Genomic DNA, 22,861 nt, shown 5'->3' with positions numbered 1-22,861 from the left:
GAGGCTGGGGCTGAGGCTCGTTAAGCAAAACCAGCATTGAATAAAAAAAGGACAAGAGGCCTCACAGAGAGCTTTCATACATCAGGGACTGGGCTGGTGACGAGTAGGTGAGAGGTTGAGTTCAGGAGGGGAGCAGTTAGATACCAAATAACCACTGATAAGTGCTCTGGCTTGCTGAGTACCTTTCTCCCCTTTATCATTTCCTGTCCCCTCAAGCAGGCATTGAATTGTCAGTATCAAAAATGTTCCACTCCAAGGAAAAAAAAAAGTAAATAACAGAAAACTCATAGTTATAAAAGATATGTTTTTGCTTTATCTAAATCCCAATTGTTGCTGTTATTTCCTCCCACACTCTCTTTATACAAACATATATATTCATTCCTTTGAGAGCACAGCTATTTATTCAGGTCAGCATTGTACTCCGATATCCTTAAGCCAACTAAGATGCTTTAGGATTTTATGACAAAAAAAAAACCTCTTTAATAATGTGTAAGAGAAGCTTACAGGACAGTCTTTTCCCTGATAATTGAGAGATGCAATTTAAATTTAGACTAGCTCAAGGCTTTTAAACAGCTGTTCCTCTACAGAATTCTTTCCTGACATTGTATGATTTCTTTGATTTTCACGAGTTCTTGCAGAGACCAGCTCTCCTCTTTTCCAACTACTCCCCATACAGATGAGCAAGATCTTGGGCCTGGGGGCACTGACCTGGCTCAGACAGTCTATCTACCTAGCTCTTTACTCCCTCAATCCATTAGATTGATTAGGAAGCACTAGAAAGTATTAATATTTGTATCCACTGAGCAAGCCCTGATTCAAATATGAATGAGGCTCCATAACGCTTCAGGAATGCCAGACAGGTTAACAGCTGCATGGGAATTCCAGGCTTTAGCCTATCAAAGCTGTTTCCACAGACATAAAGGATTTTTGCTATCAGAAATGACACAAATAAAAACAACTATTAAAAGGAGAGTAAGGAAGGCAGCTCAGCTTTAGGTCAAACAATTCCAGCACTACTCTTTCAGGACCAATGCATCAGTCTGCCTTCATCTACCTGACACGCTGGGTAGGTGCCACATAACTTACACTGTTTGAAATCAATACATGAAGTGGTATTTAGAATATCTAGCTCATACTTAAGTATTTAAATCTCTGGAGATTTCCATGGTTGCACAAATGCTTTAAGGACAGTACTTGATGTAACTCATTTTTTCCACGATTTTACTTATTTCCTAAAAGATTAATACCAAGAAATCTTGGTCTTAGTGCTTTTAGTACTTTGAGCTTCTGTTCAAAGTAAAGCTTTGTTACAAGGCACCAAACACTACTTCTACATGTCTAGTTTTTGCACTGCAGATAACAGTTGCCTTACATGATGCAAAATGTTAGGGTAACAAATGCTGTATAACCAAGGTAAGAAAACATAAAGCATTACTTAAACTAGGAAGCCAACATCTAAACACCATGCTGCTGAATGGGCAATATCCACCCGTAGTTGAAACTCAAATTAGTATTCAACTCAAACATAGTCAGTCACTCAAACTACTACTGATGCTATAACTGCATAACTACTTTAGGAAGTAATTTATGTTCTCTAAGCCAATAGCTAGGAATTTACAAATTTGATTACATTGGACCTGAAATGATCTGAACAGCCTGGAAAGGTTAAAAAGGCAGCTCTTCCCCAGCCCAATTAAGTTGGTTAGCATTGCAATATTAAACCTTGTCCAAGAGAACTGGTACACAGTCATTCTGAAGAAGGCATCTCCTCAAAGTGCAACGCCCATATCAAGGCATGGAATTTGAGCTTCAGACGTACTTTAGAACTTTTCTTTCCATACAGGAGGCTACTCTCATAAATAATTACACTTAGAAACTCAAATCTAAACTTCCCTAAATAAGCCCATTAAAAGAGACTCAAACCTCAAAAAAAAAAAAGAAGGTAAGGTTGCAGCACAGTGCTCTAGGTCTCTAGGTTTCTGTGGTGTGATCCCTTCTTCATCAACGTATGTCCTGAAAACTGAATGCAAAAGAGAGTTGCGGGGCAATGAGAAAATCTTAATGCCTGGTCCTGCACTTCAGTTAGATTACCTTTCTCCTAAAAACTCACTCTTTTGGCAGGCTCCCGAGCTGTTTCTGCAAAAGAGCAAAGGGAGACCATTTAAAGCGTTCACTGAATCCTCACATGAGATCTTTCCCTTGAATCTCAAATGAAGCCTCACCAAACAGATGGTAAGCGGGGTTTACCACTTACTGCATTTCAAGGGTTTTCTTCCATCAAACAATAATAAGATGCCAATTTCCTTTGACACATAAATACAGAAATGTGCAAACTCGGTTTTTAAAGAAGTAGAGAGATCGATACAGTGATATGGTGTAGATACAGCAAGAGATAGTGACTAGAAATGTGTAGATTATTTCTCTGAAAGTCTGATGCAATGAGTCCTGAACAATGAAGAAATGCTTGAGGAAAAGAGAAAAAAGAGGAGGAAAAAAAAGGATTGACTATATATACTGCTTAATCTGTGAGTACTTAGTAATTAAACAGCATTATCTTTCCCTTAATATGTCCTGTTCAGCCCTCTGTGATGCAGATGCAAACATGACCCCTGAAAATTTGATGCTGCACTCATTTATGTGGACCTTTACCAGGATCCCCACAAAAAAAAAAAAAAAAAAAAACACCTAAAAACTCTGCAGTCCCACTACCTAAACATTGCAGCAGGGCAGGTCACCCACAAACATCATTCATTCCTCCAGCAGCCAATACAATGCTGAAAAGTGATGACAAATAAGGCACAGGGTCCCAAGCAAATTCTTACCTGTGAATTTCTGGACAACAATATTTGTGGGCATACAACTCCCTCATGCTCTGGCAAATAGCGAGACCTACAGATTCAGTATCTTGGGATGTATAGCTCCATACCAACAAAGGTACAATGGTCCCCATCTATCCCATTACTGTCCGGTTACATTAAGGACAAAGAAAAGAAATTTGATTCTTCATTTCAATTATGAGGTGAGCAATCCTAGAGCAATTTCCACTGCAAATTGCAGCTACTATGCTCCAGTATGACCAATTATCTTAGCAAGAAAAATTATTCCTGCCTACATTAATTTTTTATTAAAAAAAAAAATACATCTCCAAACTCACAATCCGTAATTTATCATTAGCTAACCACTTTATAACTATTAAAGACACATTAAAGTCAAGGATTTTTGCAGCCTAAAATTGGGCAAGTACATTAGCATATTAAACATTGACCTCTTCTGCACAGAAATAGTTAGCTATGTCCCTTTTCCTTCTTTCAAAGGAATAATGAAATAAATCTATTGCAGTACAGTGCTGCCTCAGAAAGACTTCAGAATCAAACACTACCAGAGGAAGAAAGTTGGGGAATTTAGAACCGAGCAAAATCTCAGGATCTTTGTTCTCGTGACAGACTGAATCCTGTGATATCAGCCCACCTCCCTGTAACAGTGACAATGCAAGTCAGACAGTTTCATGTCCAACATCCAAAGGTCCCTGGAGCTGTTGGCTGGAGTTTATAGTGCTACCTTGCAAACTCCATAGAAACTATCAATTCCTTAGTAGTCTTAGGCACAAGGAATAACAGGAAGAAAGAGAAAGAACATGGGAAGGAGAAGGGAATGTCCTTGAGAGGCATGGATTTCATTCAAGCAAGGCCACAAGCACACCATGCAGTAAGGTCACAAATGTGACCTCAAGATCTTTCCTTGGATACATCAGCTGAAAGGACGCTCTGTGTCAGGTTTTGGGGAACAGTGTCTAGGAACAGGTCTGTAGTGACCATACCTAAACACTGACCAAGGAGAGCACCTCTTCTGCAGAACAAGCAACAGCCTGTTCTAAACACTGCCTACAAAGCTGCACCACATCAAGCAGAGAGAGCAAACACCTCCACGAATGTCAAGATCACTCAGAAAGGAGAGGTTTTCTACCACCACCAAGGCATAAATATTCTTCCCTAATAATAGATCAAGAAAAACACTGTCCCTAGCAACGTGGCTACCCATTCACAATGCAGTCTGTGTCACCCCATTTAAACTAGTGTTTAAATAACGTCAATGATAAAAGTGTAGTAATTTCAATAGCCAATTACTCGCATAAGTGAATCATGAAGGTCAGACACAGGTTGGAAAGGTCACCAAATCTGCTACTTTTTATGATGTAACAAATAAGAATAGAGAAATAAATACAAGTCACTGTAGGTCTCACTTAGCACAGATAAAAGATCTGGGATCTGATTTTAGAATTCTAAGAGGAAGAATTTCTATCTGTAAGAATGAGAGGTTTGAAATTACCCCAATTACAGAAGTAAGTGCTGCATGCGGTTCCTGAGATGAATCATCAGACTGATGATTTGTTCAAAATGCACTCATCCAAAGCCCCTGCGTACAAAATGTGTGCATAAGAACTATACAGCAACAAGTGAGACCAACACCACCCAGTGAACTGCCTCTTACATCTTGCCCTAACATGCACAGCTCTTTCTAAAACTGAACTACCTTCATCTGAACCTTCTGAAAAGCTGATCCAGAAAGTCTGCCTCCATTTAATTTTTTTTCTTTTTTAAGTTAAACTAAAAGTAAACAAAATCTCTCTCTCACGTTCTTAAGGAGTACCCTGTGACAACCTAAATACAATTCTAAAAGCATGCAGCTGAATTTACAAATAGATGAGTTAAATGTATAATTAATTGCACTTTCTTTCATCAGTAGGTTCCTAGTGTACGAGTTCGTACGTGAGCTGAGAGAAAGCACAGCTCTGGAAGCTTGTGCTCAGTCACTTCTCACCAAAGATGAAACATAACAGTAAATTAACCACAACAAAATGCATGCCTCAAAGGCATTTTTCAGATAACAAACACACTGTGAGGTCACACAAAATTAACATTGATCAGATAAAAAGAAAAGCAGAAATTAACAACATTAAGGATTATAACATAATTATATGAGAAAAACACATTGTTTTTGAATGTGCAATTAGAACAATGTAAGAGCTTATAATTGCTTGAGATTAGGGGTCTTGATTAGTGGTAATTACCACTACTTAAGAGTAGAGAGTGTGCAGTTAAAACAAAAACACTGAACTGTTAATTACAGTCAGCTAGCAAATACCAAACTGAACAGGTATCTTATAAAGGCATCATTTACAGTAGTAGCTTAATCAAATTATTACTTGTAGTCTTACAACTTGCACTTGGAGCAGCTAAAATACAAGTTACTTACCTAGTAGCTATATAAACTTCTAGAGTATTAGGGGGTTTAAATAAGCTGCCCCATTTTCTATCGAGAAAGATGCAGAGCTGGTTAATTTGTTTCTTCTTAGGAAGCCATACATATTAAAACCATTATTCTTATTTGTAATCTTTTATCTACTTTTTTTTTAATTAAAACAATGAATAGATACATCATTTCATTCAGCCAGTAAAAAGCCATCATCTAAGAGGTCAATTAAGATTATGCAGTTTATGAACTTTCCCAATACATAGCATTTTGTATAAGGTATAGAACCAATTACAATTGTTACTATCTTAGCACGTACATCAATTCCTGAATTTCACAACCTGGAAAAGAGATGGTATTCAAAGTGAAAGTAAACCCCCAGAGGAACTCTCCCCCCATGCTGTTGAGAAGCTGTTAGTACTTGTATTTCCCATGGCTCTCTACTCTTCTAGACAGAAATGAAGCACCGCTCCACATCCCTCCTCCTTCACTACACCAGCTTGCAAACTGCACCTCAGCTTAGGTATTACACAAGAAAAAGCAAGGCAGCAGTGATAGCAAAGATCAAAGAATGAGCACGCTGCTATCAGCTGAGCAAGCCCATAAAGAAACTCAACAATAAATAACAAAGCAGCAAGTCCGAAACAGCCACGTAGGATATAAGCATCAAGATATGTCGCAGAACCACTTGAATTCTAAGATGAAAGATGAGATGATGATGACTCTATGATTCTATGAGTGACCATAGGCAAGTTATATTAAAAACTCTTAATCAAATTCTACTGCAAATCTTCTCATGCTCATCACCACATTTGTTGAAATCACATTGCTCATAACAGATGGAACATAAAAGAAACACTGCGCTCCAGCAACAGTGGAAACATCTCCCTTCCAGGAAGACAGACCACTGAACAACAGGGCATTAGGGACACAGTTTTTTCACAAAAACAAGCAAACGAATAAAAAACCCAAGAACTGCAACAGAATGAGAATCAGAGATACAAACAAGGGACCAGCTGCTCTACCAGCAACTACTAAGACTAAAGAAGTAGAGACATCTGTGCACCTTAAAATAGGCTATCAACAGTGTGCAAGGGCATGAAGGGAAGAGATATGAGCAGCTGTGGAGCAAACACCATGAACAAGTCCCACCGCTTCATTCCTCACCCACCTTCCTAACAATAAGAAATAAAAGCAGATTGCTGCTGTAGCAGCAGAGACCCACAGGCAGGCATACATCTTCCTTTTACCTCAGGGACTTGAGACCAATTATATTTTGCCAGCTTAGGGCTTAATATGGAAGAAGTGTTGGTAAAACACCAAGTCACTGAAGAACTCCAGCATCCCTAAGGATGCTTCAGAAGTGAAGTTTCTTGATTTTTATTTGATCTGGCAGCACCTCGCAGCTGGTAGCTGCAATCACAGGTGTTTCAGCTCAGAAGAATTTCACAAGCCCAGGCATCGTGGGCAGCACGAATCTGTAACTAGTTTTGCTTTTGCCTTCAGCTGAGATAAACAGCATGGGAAAACACAGACCCAAACCAATCAGAGCAGCAATCAGAGCCAAAAGTGAGTAGAAGCCAAGAAAACAACCTTCAGCATCAGCCATGCGAGATCTCTCCAACAGCTCCTCTCAGCTCACAAAGAAGGGCCAACACTAGTTTGCACTCTGAAAGGCTCCATCTTGGATTTCAGATCCCACTTATGAAGACAAAAAGCCCTCAGCAGTCTGTACAAAAGAAGGGTGGATGTTACCTCAATTGCCAAGGCCCAAACTCCTAGCTGTGAATAGCAGCACTTGACCAAATGAAAACAGTCCCATGAATTAATGCTGCAGAATCCGGATTTTGTCAAATTAAAAAGCATCCAAATAAGTAAAATGTTAAGAATCCTGATTCACAAAATGCATTGGTCATTTGTTTTGACAGCTACAGTTTAGCGTTGTATGTGTAGCAAAAGGTGCTAACAGTCATGCAGAGAGGAATCTACCAGCCACAGACTCTACTGCAGTCAATATGCCTGTAAAAAAGTGGACTACTAAAGTAACTAGATGCACTGCAAGAGGGAACTAGTCTGTGTCTGAATTTGTTCCTGGTTGCAGAGTCAAGGAAAAAGAGTCTAGTTCTACGCTACTGTTGTGCTATAAAGGAAAGCCAATGTAAGAAGATTAGAGGTATTGAACAGCTTCAAGTTGCACCAGGGAAGGTTCAAATTGGATATTACAAAAAATTTCTTCTCAGAAAGAGTGGCAAGGCAGTGGCACAGGCTGCCCAGGGAGGTGGTGGATCACCGTCCCTGGAGGTGTTCAAGATCTGTGGAGATGTGGCACTGAGGGACAAGGGTCAGTGGGCTTGGGGGTGATAGGTTGATGGCTGGACTAGATGATCTGAGTGCTATTTTCCAACCTTAGTGATTCTATGGTTCTTTAAGACACAAACATAGTGCTAAAAGAATTAAAGAGAAGAGCATCCTTGATGCAGAGAGTTGCCAAGGCAGTAGACGGAGTTCCCAGTCACGTGCTTTTCTCATGTCCAGGAAAGCAGGACTGTAGGTTCTTATTCTATAAATTAAAAGCATTTGCACATCAAAGAGTTCATCTGGATCTTCTCACTGAAATTATCCAAAGGCATGAATACTTCTGCAAGGCCCTGTACTTCCACTAACTGGTTAGGCACAGTGAGCTTAACATCATCATTTTACATCCAAAGCTGCATCACAAAACAGATATGAAGATATATGTTCTGCCTCAAATTAGAGGTAAGTTCTTAAACTTGCAGGATAACTATGACTAAATGCAAACACAGTAATGCCTAGTCATTAACTGAAATTAGGGCCTTAACCTCCAACACCAGAAAGACTTTCAAGGGTCATTACAATTTAATCAGTGAGTCCACAGACAGCTTCTTGCTGAATGAATTTTTACTTCAGCCAAAATATAAAATATAGGATGGCAAGAGCAATGAGAAAGAGGATAAGCGAGAGGAAATGTCATCAAGATTATTCAAAGGTTTCAGCAAGACTAGAGAAAAAGAAAGATCATTCCACAAAAATTGCACTTTCCAGTTACCTCTTCATGTTTTATCCCCCACAACACAGGTTCACCTCTGATAAGAAAAGAGAACAGCCAGGAAATGTACTGATTTTCACAATTAGTTAAAGGGGAAAAACAACCCAACAACTACATTTCCTATACAGAACAAGATATTTATCAGAACATGTTTAGGGGGTCATGAAGGGCTTTAAATGGGAAGCACTATCTTGATGATGCTTTAAGTTTTAAGCAGGTGTTCTCTAGTGAATGCTAAGCCTTGCTCTAGACCATGCCAATTTGATTACCAAGATGGAACAATGTACAAACAGACTGCAGCTGCAAAAACCACCCCTATTCTAAACACATCAGGCCAGATTCACCACTGAGCCACTTTTATCAACGTGGGATGACTTTAGCTCAGTGCTCACTAGCAGGTTTCATCATGAGAAGAATTATTAAAATAGTAAAATCTGATTAAATCCTCAGCAATTTGCAAGAAAGGACACTGTTTTGTAGAATTTTATGGACAATAAAATTTAAATAGTCTAGAAAATTGAAATGGAAATCCATTTCATTTCCCAGCACTAATGAACAGATCACCATTTAAATGAAGACTGAGACATTTAAGGGCATCATTTTTCTTCCACAATTTATACAGGGTAACACATGACCATTTTCAATTACATGGTTAAAATTAAATCTCCAGATACCACTTTCAGGGTTTTACTGATTTGCACCAATACAAACACTTTGGCTTTGAAAGCTGTTTTTTATCTACCCACATTCAAGTTATCTGAAATGATGACCCCCAATTAGAAGTAAACTCCAAATTTTTTAGTCTATTACTGAAAGAAATCTACACATTAAAAAAAAAAACACAGCTCAAAAATCAAAGAAAAAGCTGTTTTCTTTTAAAGAGAAACTGCTTATATTTCAGTTTTTTCCGGCTCCTGTGTTTACCCCATTTCCTCTGCGATTTGTATGAATTTTTCCACAACTCCCTGGGTAAGGACATTCTAGAGAGGCTTCAGATTTTTACCTGAACTTTCTGGCCCTTTCCTTACAGTGCTGCCGCACATTCTCCAGCCTTACCTCCGACCCACTCCTCTTGGCAGTTTCTGAGCCTGCTTTTGCAATAACCAGCCTGTGGTATTTGGGAGTTCAGAAACAGACACGAATTCTGTACAGCCATGCCATCATCTAACACTCATACATACATACTGAATCCTAGCCCACATTTCCCCCCACCACTGACACAACACAAGATTTTGCTGGCTAAAGTCACTTGCAGAGAGCTGCCCAAGCAGCATTCTCTTACTTTAAAGTTTAGTATTTACAGTAAAACTATGCTCACAATGATAAATGGATCCAGGTAGATTCCCTCTACTTCCACCAGAGTGCCCAAGCTATGGCTGGCCACATTTCATGCTCAGTATGTTTGGATCTGCATTCAGCAATAAGAACGCTAGGAGGAAGGACCCAAGGCCTCCCCTGAGGCAGCAATGATCTCACTTCTCATTAGACTTAAACCTTAACTCACTTATGCATTTAAACACAAGCTTTAAACACTATTCTACAGGTGTGAACATGTATGCCTGCAATTAAAGCTAAGGACACAGGAGAAATACTGAGACAAAGCAGCTCTCATCAACAACTAACTTTCAAGCACTAACTTTCAAAAGCTTTTGCATTTTATATGGCAAGTACACTGCAGTCTTTTTTTAGGCTTTGTCTTTTCTTGGAAAAAAAAATGAAAAGGTAAAATTTTAATGCCTACTAATTATCCCAGTATAAAAGCAGAGTGGGATGAAAGCACTATGGTTTCATTATGAAGTGAAACAGGTGGGTGGCATTGCTGCCCTTACCCAACCTGCTGATATAAAAATTGCACATCTCTTGTCCAACACAGATTCCACAGAAAAGTGACTACCTTGGATTAGCTGCACTGTACCCAAAATTAATACCAAAAAGCTAGTCAGACAACACCCTCAAAACAAATCACGTATTTGAGAGAAGACTGAGGTCTTCTATAGCACACTTGGCTTGTGCTCACTAGCTCTTTCCAAGCTAAATTTGCTCCAAGCAGTTGCTGCAGAACATGATCTATACATTAGCTGCACAGTGATTGTGATAAGGAACCAAGGAGTTGTCGGGTCCACTCAGTTGACAGGCCTGCCAGCTGGAGTTAGAGCACCACTACACTTGACCTGATGGCATAGACAAAGATGAACGGATACCTGAGCGAAGGACAATTAGTTCTCAGCTCAGGTTCATCTTGATGTGAAAGTAAGCCCCTAAAGCTATTGCATTTAGCTGATTGTGCTATACCTGACTGCTTCGCTTCCCTGTAGCTCAGATTCTGAGGCTTTTGATGCAACAACGTTGCTAAACCAGGCTCCTGGGGTAGTTACTTTGATAATCACAGAAAAACTGCAAGATGCAGGTCACTCAGTGCCAGCTGAAAAGCAAATCCCATCTTGTATCCAGAAGTCAAGTATGTGTACATACAAGTACAAACAAGTTATGTGACTGTACTCCATGCAGGGTTTTCAAAAGCTTCCTGAACAAACCTAAGAACAATCTGGTCTAAAACCTCCCTTTTCTTGTGTCATTAAGCAGTTACAAATATTTCATATTTTTTATAAAACAAATAAGAATACCGACATGTTTAATTATACCAGCTAAGCCAATGAGGTCAGCAATAAAGAATATGTTTGCAGGTGAAGACTAATTTGAGGTGGTTGAAGAATAATTGTCACCAGAATGACTGGGGCTGAGTCATGCTCCTCCCACACACTAATCACAGATGTGCTTGCAAACCAGAATCAATAGGTGCATCCAGTGTGTGCAAGAATGTGAAACAAGGAAAGCTCACAGCCAGTGGATTCTCTAGGGGGCCTGCTCTACTGATGAGTGAAAAGAGAGATTAGCGAAGACATAAGAGCTTATCAAAAATAAACGAAGCAACCATTTGGGTTTTTAATGAGAAACCATGGATGACTGCATGTGAGAAGAGTATTTTTCTCTGGAGTGGAGAAGAGGGTTATAGCCTAACTTTCAGAAATGGGTAATCATTACTATCCCTGTGGCTCCAATCTTGAAAGCACTCGTATTCCAGGCTGACTCTGCTGTTTTATCACAACTCAGCAAAGCTACACACGGTACAGTAGGCACGCACACAGTTGGGAGTTCCACATCCAACTTCTTAAAAAACATAGATCATTATACTCAGGGGTAGATGCTAAAAGATACTGCCTATCTTTTTTTTTATATATATAAATTAAATATTACACATAAATCACCTAACGTCCATAAGCTGAGCAGCTGAGTCTTGTGCTTTGCTGAGTGCATTAGCAAACCTGCACAAAATACAAATATATTTGTACATATTCAAATTTACAGAGTAAAAACTAATGATGTAATCACTTATTAGAATGGGAGAGGCAGGAGTTATTTACTCATAAACAGGGACCTCTCTCCTCTCCATAGTTGTGTGTTTTCTGGCAGGCATGCTCCGGGAAGCTTTACTTGGCCACCTCACAGGTGAAGAACACCTACTACCCTAGCACTCCCAAAGGATTCCAGAAAAAAAAGATAATTTCTATGGTCAGTGTAAATGGCTCCACATGCGTGTTTGTCATCATGACACATGGCAGGCAATATGACAACAGGGACTCCTCCTGATCTTTGGACTCCAGAATGAGAAGTCCAGATGGTGGAGAACCCCATTCTTTGCTGACACAATACTGAATCTAGCTTAATCCTGCAGCAGTCTTGAAACCATCACTAGGAAGATTTCCCCAATATTTCTAGCAGATTGATTGAGGATCATTTTCACAACATCAGAGGACTTCCATAAGAGGAGTTTTTGCAGTTGTCACAAGTTGTTCCCTTGTTTCAATACTGAAGCACTTGTCTTCTGTAATACTCTGTCACATATAGTAAAACCTAAATAGTGTCTACCAAGTCGCCTTAAATTCTGCCTTCCCACTGACAGATGCAACAGTAAGACCCTACAGCTCATGCAGTCATAAACAGTATGAGTAAGGCAAACAATTGTGGTAAATATATTTTACACCATTTACAGGCATTGAAGTTATCAAATTATAAAGAAGTAAAAATACAGGATCACATTTTAGCACTAACAAACCGGGGTAATAATCTGCACGCTCGTCTTTTAAGAGCAGTGCAAAGAACCATTTGCAAACTGTGTGTGCCTCTGAATATTCATTTGCTGGCCTTAGGAGCAGGGCAAAGATAGAAGGCCTCTCAGCAGCCAGGACTTTTTATATTACATAGCTACTACTGGCTGACAGACAGTAATGATTCTTGACAGAATACTCATCTTTGATCTGTTGCTGTAATCAACCAGCACATGAGTACCAGGCTATTAAAATATTTTTCTGTCAAGCTCATTTGACATGCTTTAAATGGTGCACAGTCTCAGTTTCTGGTGGGTTTTTTTTCTTGAAGCCATCCCTAAGTATCGCTACTCATGCTGAGCATTCAGGATCTGGCCTCTAACAAATGTACCTCTGATGGATAAACATTTATCCTACCTCTCTCCATTTACCCCATGCGAGCACATGCACTCTTCTTTAAACCGTTTGCCCCTGTCAAATTCTTGTCATCTACCTGGCCCAAAGATATTCTTCGTGCATTTTTCCATAATTTCTGCCCTTCTGTTTTCTCTCACCTCTTCCAATTTTCTATTCAATACTTTGTCTTCTTCCAGCCTCTCAGAAACCTGTCATGGGAACAGTGATTTAGCAGTCTCTATGCACCACAGAGCCTGCAAAATTTAAATCAACAGCTTAGCAGACCCATCAAGGAGGCTGCCAGACCTTCTTGGCCTCACTAGAGAAGCCTAATGACTAGGAGGGAATAAACATTAAAATTAGATGGTCAAGAGAACAGAGAGCCTTAAGATTAGAGGTGGAGGAGAGAACGCAGGGCTAAATAAGAGTCGAGACAGAGGAGGAAAGAAAGAATCTGCATGAGGTTAGAAGGGCACATAGTACAGATAAAACCTGGCGTAAGTGGAGCACAAAGCAACCAGACGACAGCTGAACTGGTCAACAACGCAGAAGGAGTTAAGAAGTCCAGCTTTCTGGATTGGCTTGCCTTTACTGATACTAAAATCCTCAAAGCCAAAAAGATACTTCAGTAGTGCAGCAGAGGAACGGATAGCTGCACAGCACCCTGATAGGTATGTGGCACGCTAAAAGTCTCTGCTTGTGAGAAGAGCTGGAGAGGCAGGGCCCGCTGCTAAGCGGTGGCACAGAGCAATTTGCAGGAGGTCACACGGGAGGGAGCGTGACAGAGCTGGGAACTCAGCCCAGAGCTGCCAGCTCAGGCCCGCTCCCCTACATACCAGCCCCCACTGGCTCTCACTGTTCTCGCAGCATTTTTCAGCGCTGATGAGATAAGCAGCAAGGTTTGTTCAACTTATGCTTTCCCCTTTGCCTACCAGCTCATTTCCATAGCAGGCTGTAACATTCATTTTCTGCGTTCAGAACCTTCTGGAGGTTAAAAGGCATCGACCGTTCTGAACATTTGGCAACCAGCTCCCAGGAATCACAGAAACAACGCCACATCTGAGCAAATCGTCATTTCTCCAAGAGAAAGAAATCCTACCGAAAGCCTGCTTAATGAAAAAACTGAGTTAAGATGTTCACTGAGATCAATAAGTGAAATGCAGAAGCAGTAGGCTGAGCTGTGGCTAACAAGCATCCCTAAAAGCTTTGCTGGAAGAGTGTGTCAGTACAATAACCGCAGTGCAAGACACTTCAGCCTATGCAAGTCAGATCAGGGAAACACAGTGGCTATAACAACAAAGAATACAGTGAGAACTTTCTTTGCTGGAGGCTAATGAAAATGAATCGCTCCTTTTTATATATATATATCTATATATCTATCTTAGAACAAATACTCCATGATTTTTATTTACTTTTCTCCATATTTTTTTCAACGCTGAAAGCTTAGGTAATAAGTCAGAAAGATGAAAGAATAAACACTTAGGAGCAAGCCAAGGGGAACAGACAAGAAATCCAGACAGATTATCACCGAGGACACGAAAGAGAACAAAAACGCCGGGTCCTAACAGTACCATCCATACAAAGCCTAAGTAAACAGGCTGTAACAAGCAGGGTGTGAAAGGAAGGGCTGAAGGCCTTTGTGCCACTCCGTAGACAGGCAGAAACAATCTTCAAGAGCTTCTGCAGAGCCATAAGTCTCTTAATAGCATTTTGTTTCATCCAATTTCTCCCTATCACTGTGCCATCGTAGACAGTATCCATCCATCTAGATATCACTGCTTTGCAGTTAGCAGGGGAGGAGACGCTGCTTCTTCTGAGCATGCTACCAACATCCTGAACCTTTTCCCCTTCCCAGCAGTGCAAATCTGTTCAGCTGGGAACCTTTCCTATCACTAAGGCATTGTTTTCTGCCACTGACAAGGCAGATCTGAGAAATCACAAACAGATCTAAAACCTGCCTCACATCTCACGGCTGCACAGGCAAGAGGGGAACTGCTTAGTAAATCACATCTCTCTGGATTCACCATCAGGATTTCCAACTCAGACCACTCAAGACTGCATTTTCATGTTTCTAACCAGAGTGCAGGAGGGAAGAAATACATGTGCATGACACAGAAGGCAAAATATACTCAAACTCTTTATAATTCACCCGACACATCAGCGTTTCTCCTTCCAGATATTGACCATGAAGTTCTGAGAATCACCAGTAGTTAATGCCCAGTCCTGACTTCCTCTGCTGCACTTGAACAGTCTCCTCTTTCTCAGCCTAGAAGAGGAGCAATGTCACTTTTCATTCCTGTATTACGCAATCCTTATACTGTCTGATAGACTAAGACTTCCATGTAGACTAAAGTTAGAGCAGAATTAAGTTGCAATGAATCTAAATCTTTTACTTGCCTTAATCCAGTGTCATATTCGACACAAAAAGGACAACTCCTAATTAAAGTCCTCAAAAAGCAAACTTAATCAACATGAAAATAAGAGTGAAAGCATGGAGAAGCTTTTAATACAAAAAGTTGCAAGCTGAAAGTGTGGGAGCTCATTAAAAAAGCACTGCACAAGAACGCTCAAGGCAAATGCCATTCAAACTTTTTCTTCTCTGAAGTTATTTAATCGTCACAGCAATCACAAGGGATAAGGCAATGTATAAAGGAATTGGCCTCTGTAGGCTTGCTGCTGTTCAGTCTTCTGGAAAGGTATTCACTGTAAAAGTGCCATCAATTTAAAACGCTTCTCAGTTCTGAAAAGCGTTTTCAGAATCTTTCCAACCTGCAGCTTGATACTGCAAGCTGCACAGCACCCTCAGCTGTCACAGGCCAAACAGTGTGGGGCTTCTGTGTGCCCCAAAAGACCTGAACTCCCTAAATGGGGGCAAACCAAAGCATTCAGAAAATAGAAATTTGTTCTAAACTATAACAAAGAAAAAGCTGAATTCCTTCTCCTTTTGTGTCACTGATTCCAATAAATCACCATTACGATCACATTTCTTACATTAATTCCTCCCGTCTGTTCCCTGAGTATTAACTAGGCTAGCAGTGCAGCACCAGGAAAGCCTATGTTTCCACGTAATATTCATTTGCCCATTTGTCCAGTGAAGTGTTTCTCCCTTCACTGCGGTTAGAATCACACCATTCTGCACAGACTGAAAACATGTCACAAAAATCAGCGTGGAAATCTTTAGACATAAATTATTACAATTGCTATAAGGCTGTGGAGGAACCACTCCTAGGCATGTGCTGAAGTGTTCCCATTTAAAAGATCTATGGTAGTCTCAAAAGGTGTAATGACATCAGTGCTCACTCCACCAGAATTTAGTCTTTTCTTGCTCAAGTAACCATTTCTTCACTGCTTTCTGTCAGCTATCAATCCATACCAAAGTTCTACACTTCTTGCTTCCAGGAAAGCCCCAATCTGGCCCAGCTTTCCCAGCTATGCATTCAATATATTGCTGTGAATGGGAACAAGGACGGTTCAGTTAAAGCTGCTGAACACAGCTACTGGCTCTGGTGTTCAGCTTCCAGGCAAAATCCCTTTTACATGTCTTTACACACATTTCTTAAACTAGAAATGTATCCCATTTGAAATGTATTCCTATCCCTCTATGTTACTGGCAAAATACCCTCAGAGAAGGTTCAGGAGCTAACACAAACCACCATGTCAGTAAGTGATAAGAGTCTACCATCATGATCCCATTCAACATCCCAACATTACTAGCATGTTTAAGTTGCTGCTGTCTGGTCTAAAACTTCAGCCCGATGGCCAAGACCTACACTTGGAGAAACAAATACGCAACACAGGTGGGAAGGAAAGGACTTTCCTGACAAAGTCCTTCTCTCCCTCATAGTATCAGCTACACACAGTTTAGCTGCCAAACACTGAACAACTACTGCAAAAGGGAATTAGCAGCCACTGCAATGCTCCTGTTCAGAAGATAAAGGAGAAGCAATCAGAACTGAAGAGCAAAAGATTAATCAGAGGCTCTGTCATTATCTGCTTCCAAGAAGTCCAAGACTACGTCTCTTCTAACTTAAAATAAAACTAAAAAGTTCTTTCCTCTGAAAATCCTCATCCTTTACTGATTTGTACCAGATCTCTGCAGACACTTCATACAGCAGAAATACCAAAGTTCACTGCTTTTTTCAATACAACTACCAAAGACAGAAATATCTCATAAAGCTCAGAAGCAGTACCTTCATTTTCTTACCCCACTATGCCATTGCTGGTTCTGTCAAAGCTGACTCTGAAGTTTTTAATGGCATACTTTCCAAATCCTAAGCCTTTACAAGTCAACAACTCTCCAGAGCAAGCTGTGATGCAAAACAGCTAATTGCACTGAAGAGGAAAAAAATAAAATTAATGCTATGGCAACAAAGCAAGACTTAGTTTTTCTCTCAGGGGCTGTGCAACTAGCATAGCATCTACAAGTACAACACAGAGAGCAATATAAGGCAAATGGGAGTAAACTGGTGCAAAAAGACACTCTCCAGCCACTCTGGAGATGAGCTTCCAAAGAACTGCAGAACAGAATTTGATGGATGGCATTCAAAATTTCACAACAGAGTTTTAAGAAGAGAAAGTTTTAGACTGAGAGGGTGAAGGCTTCAACCTGTTGTTGACTATATCTTAACATTCACCAAATTCTGCTGACCCAAAACAGCAGGGTTCAAAATAACCCCAGCTAAGGGGGCCTCCTCAAGGTAAATGATTGAACAGCTGCTGTCATGGACAAGAGTTTAATTAATGTAACCAAAACCATAATTAGGTTAATTGCAATATGCAGACATCACTAATTAACTCACAGATTGCCCGTCCCACATATCTAAAAAATTCTGTGCTTGCAATGCACTGCTCTCTCTCACAGGAACACAGAAGAAGAGAATCTACTCCCCTACAGACAGTGCAAAAGAGGATGTTTTGAAGGGTCGTAGCAAACAAAATAATGCAAAAAGGTCCAATTTCAGGTGGCATGTAACATGCCAGCAAGTCATGCTTAGTTGACAAGCATGCTAACGCATTAGTGCACAGCAATGCAGCTTTGGCGAGGTCTAGCACAGAATTGACTGTGCAAAGAAGTATGTACTCTTTGAGAGAAGCTTACAAAAACACTGATACTAAGAACCAGCATAGCTAGCCCAGCTTGCACACAGTGGCCAGCCCACACTGCTTCTCCCAGTGGGCGCTTCCTCATAACATGCCAACATGCTCACCCTGCCAGGTTGGGCCATAGACACTGGCAGCTAAGGGATGCCCATGTGCCCAGGCCTGCCTGCAGAGCAGTGGCTGCTGGGAACTTCATGAGCCCATCTGAGTCACACTGAAGTCAGGTATCGTCCTGCCCCTTCCATCACTTTCAGACTCTCGTAACTGATCTAAAGAAAACAATACATACAATTCTTATGACTGTTCAGCACTTTCACTGTCACTGAAGTATGTATGTGGCTAACCAGATAACTGCATCATTTTGTGTCTTCCAGGGACAGCATTTCCAACAGGTCACATTTAAAGGTCCTTATATTGTTGCTTTCTTTCTTGAATTAAGGCTTTTTTTTTCCCAAAAAATCTCCTCTGCGAGTATTCTCTAGCTCTCAAATATTGATTTCCAGCCCTGCTCTTCCTATATATCTGCTCTCAAGACAAAATCTTGCTTTGTTAAATAAACAACACCCCTGTTCTCAGAAATGGCTGACCTTCATTATCTCAACTTGAACACTGAAAGATTTAGAAAGTTAGGAATATGAGTCAAATAGAAAATAAAAAGAATGTGTAGACAACTCTAATTATAGATGTCTCTACATTCAGCTTCTAATACTATCATGATGGCAGCAGACAGATAATAGCAGCAAAATCAGAAATGGTAGGAAGGACTCAGAACACAAGCAATAACATAAAACACATCATCAGCCTGTGAATGGCACAAAGCCATCAGTGAAAAAGCTCTTTGTTCTGGGGTTGAGTTTTTTTCCCCACTTTCTAATGAGAAGACACTGATCCAATCAAGCTGTTTTGAATTGATGATCACAGTTGTTATGCTCTGTTTACTTGTCTGATTGTAATTTTAAAAGTCCACAGTCTGAATTACAGCACACCCAGTGTATTCACTGCGCAATGATAAAACATAGAAACAATGCAGAGATCGTGCAAGGAATACAAAAGCACAGTACGGTTTTGTTGTTGCAGATATCAGCCCAACTCAGCAGCTGATACTGGGAAGGTGCCTACACCTCTCCCACTAGAGAGATAGTGTATCTGTGAGCTGCAGCTCCTGCCTGACAGCACCAGAACAATTAACGCCAGTACTGAAAGTGCAGTTTTTTCCACACAGCACTGAAGAGTTCAAGCTAGCAGAATTATCTGACACCACTACGTTTCTTTACTAAAAGCTTTTCATTACCATTTTACCTTCATAATCTCATCTTCATTTTATCTGATGAGCATTCTGCATAGGTGCTGTTGACATCTAGATGCGTACGTCACAAATGTGAAAAAGTCATATATCCTTGTATCCATCCTCTGCCTTCCAACATCAGGGTTTTCCAAGTAGGTTTGAAGAGGGATTCCAAATCAAGCTCAGAAGAAATCCCATCCGTCGATGAAAGATGTTTTGTCTTCCTTTACTGCAAACACTCTCAATGGAAACAGAAACAGAGCAGCTCCTGCAGGGCCAGTGCCTCTGCAGATGCTCCAAGGACACCTGAGGAACAGCACCACTGAAGTCAGTGGAAGATGAAATGTGTGAAAGTAAAATCTGTTCCTTAAGGCAAACGGGTTTTGTGGGTTGACTGTTTTCTTCAGTTTGGCATTTATATGCTTTCCTATCTCCTGGAGCACTGGATCATTCAGAAGCAGGGCACAAGAGAGCAGCTTGCTGTCTCTACATACTCTGCACGTGGGCTTGGCACACACTCTGGAGGAAACCTCACTGTTTTTCAGCTGTAACTACACCAAGTGCTCTTTTTTCACTTGAGACGAATCTACAGCCTGTTGAACCATGAGAAGTGTGCATTCTTTTAGCATTCAGAAGGACCAGCAATTAATGGACATTTCAAAGAGCAGGTGACTGGGGAAAAACAGACCTGCTGTAAAAGAACACAACCAGTCCACCAGTCAGCTGGTAAGAGAATGCTCTGAAGCTGTTAAAACAGAGGTAGTACTGTGTAGCCAGTAGCAACTACTTACTGAAAGGCAGAACTTTCCTGTGAGCATCCAGCGAGGAATTTAACGGCGTGGCTTCAGGCAAATATTACTGTCTATCAGCCATTTTAAGCATTGCATGGTGCAAAACCAGATACCTCCCTGATACAAGTAGAGAGCAGTGCTTCCCTGCACTATGAGGTTGGAGACAAACTACAGGAGGAAAGCAATGTTAGCAGTGCACTCCCGCACACATACACACAAATAACAGTCTCAGATTTAAGTTATTTCTTTTTCTCCACCTGTACAGCCTCCTTCAGGGAAGTTGCCTCTTTGACTATCCATATATCCAAACCTTATAGAACTCTTCAGTCATCTCCAGTGCTACCTCAAAGCCTGGGCCTACAAACCCAGGCTCCATCCCCTCCCATGTCCCATCCAGGCAGTGGATACACATCAGCATATTGTACATGAGGTCAACAGCAGCAACTTGAAAGAAGCAGCACTTCTCATTTATATGCAGCTGTCAAATGCTTTCCCAGAGTCCTTACACAGTGCTCTCCACTTCTGACACCATCTCTTATTAAATCTTTGCTGAAGAGAGATCACAGCCATGATGCAGCTTATAAAACAGCTGTAGGAAGGAAAACCCATTACTGCTTCCTCAAGGGCAGTATTTATAATGTCATCAGCAGTGCTTTACACATGCTTGCACTGTGTGCAAGGCTTAAAAGTTAGTTCTATTTCTGACCCGCTCTACCTCTGTGCACGGACCAGCTTCCCAGCAGACTGCTGTTCCTCTCAGCTGAAGGCAAACTACTGGAGTGGTATGGCTGCACTTATTTTAGGCTCCATGATTTTCCCTGCTTTTCTGAATGACCTATCTGTCCTAGTATTTCACTGGTCAGTGAACTTCTGAATGGTGCTTCACTGTGCTGCGGACCCTTGTGCCAGTACTCCACGTATTGACGCATCATATTTTTCCATTCTAACCCAGGCTGGCTAGGAGCATTTTCGTCATGTCTGACTGTCCAATGATAAAACGCAATGGTCCTATAAAACACTGGTCTTCCCTGCACACTTCTGTGATATTGAAGTATGTGTCTGAACAAACGAGAACTTCATTCTGGATATGGACTACACCCTCATGAAGCGAGATATGTTTTGCATTGGTAAAACTATGATCAAAACACTTTAGAGTACACTAACCCTGATAAGATCAATACAGTCAATCAGCCATACTTATCACATGCCCTAATACGCTCTCTTCTCCATTAAAATAAACATCTCAAATTCCCCTTTTAAATCTTTGTCTGCTTCAAAGCATCACACTTTAAAACATGTTCTTTAGCCATAGAGACCAAAGAAGGGAAATATCATTTGTGTTTTCTAGGTTTTCACAGAGGTCTTAATTTTACTGGGAAAAAAAAAAAATCACAACAACCACCTCACAAAAAACTCATTTGAGCTCAATCACAAAGCAGTCCTTCTCTTAAGTCCAATTCTCTCTCCTCAAATTTAGCCTTTGAACACTTGGGAGACGTTACTAACCTCCAGCTCCCTCATATTTTTTAAGTGAAAATTGCTCAGAACATTTCCATTCCCACTGAAGACCTACTCAACCATGACCATGAATCACACTGTTCACTTGCACTTATCAAGCCACTCCTTTTCGTTCTCAAGCCAGTGGCAGGAAAGGGCAAGGTTTAGCCCTTACCTAATGAGAGGGATTTACTTCCACAATATCCATGGCAGTTACTGGCTTGATTTTGAAGTAGGAGAAAAAAAGCATTTCTAATTCATGTTGATGTGAATAAAGTGTCGGGCTTTCATACATAAAATATTTCATTCTTTACTCTAAGGCACCTTAAAGTAAAGAATATGGCACTGAGGATTTCAGACCCTACAGGCTGTCAAAATCCTTCAGTTAGAAGAATAAATTTTCTCATTTCCTTCAAGGCAAGGGGAGCTGTTAGTAAGTTACCTGTTTCCTTGTGCATTTTTCACACCAACTGCAGCATGAGTTACTACACTGTGGATAAAAGATATTGACATTTTCACATATACTCCCTATTTGCTTAGGAGATCAGACTGTCTTTCATCAGGGTGCTACTATGATAGGATATATCTTCAGATAGCAATTCAAGTACAGACCTATACTATTTCAGAGCTCTCTGTCTCAAAAAAATAAACTGTATATGACCCACAGCAGCATCTACATCCTTTAGAACTTCACTTATTTTTATAAAATGAAAAAAAAAATCTTCCTTGAAAACATAGAAATAGCCAAACATTCAAACTCACTGATCCGGTAAGCACAGCTTAGTCCTTATTCATTCTTTGAATGACATAGGATAGCTCATCTGAGCAGTCAGGAACATCTCATGATTCATAAACCACCGATGTTACACCAATGGCAAGATATTTCTATGCCAACATTTGTAACCTACAGCAAGTCTTTGAGTCCAGTAGCAATTAGATAGTATAACTACCTCCTTTTTGAAGATGATGTAGAGGTGAGAGGTGCTTAGAAGATGCTTCAGATCTTCCCTAATATTGCATATTAGATGACGAGTGGCACAATGACTCATACGACCAAGTGTGCTATTTTATTTTTTCCCCATGCCTAATTGGATTCTTCTTAGACAGAAACAGATTTTGAAATACAGAATACTCTTACGTAAAACTAAATCCTTGTCCAGGGTTTCTATCTTTCAGAAATAGCGTTGCTGCTAGGGAAAAATCTCCTAGGACTGCAGAGAGAAAGAAAAATCTGTCACACTTTTTGTGCACGACGACTCTTGAAGATTCTTGAGGTTGTTGTTTGTTCCTCCCCCCCCCCGCCCCATAAGGAGCAAAACACTCATCTTGTTTGTCAACCTCCAACTAACTGCCTGAAGCAGTCCTGCTT

General features: G+C 40.5%; 1 protein-coding gene across 22 annotated transcripts in view; it reads right to left on the bottom strand.

The window, feature by feature from the left end:
- KCNH1 (potassium voltage-gated channel subfamily H member 1) overlaps positions 1–22,861 on the bottom strand; it is a 193,590-nt gene that overhangs the window by 110,659 nt on the left and 60,070 nt on the right. The gene's annotated exons all lie outside the window — the stretch shown is intronic.

This window comes from Gallus gallus, chromosome 3 (genome assembly GCF_016699485.2).
Source record: "Gallus gallus isolate bGalGal1 chromosome 3, bGalGal1.mat.broiler.GRCg7b, whole genome shotgun sequence".
Taxonomy (NCBI): Eukaryota; Metazoa; Chordata; class Aves; order Galliformes; family Phasianidae; genus Gallus; species Gallus gallus.
Note: the sequence above shows the minus strand (reverse complement) of the source record. Positions and strands in the feature narration are given on the sequence as shown.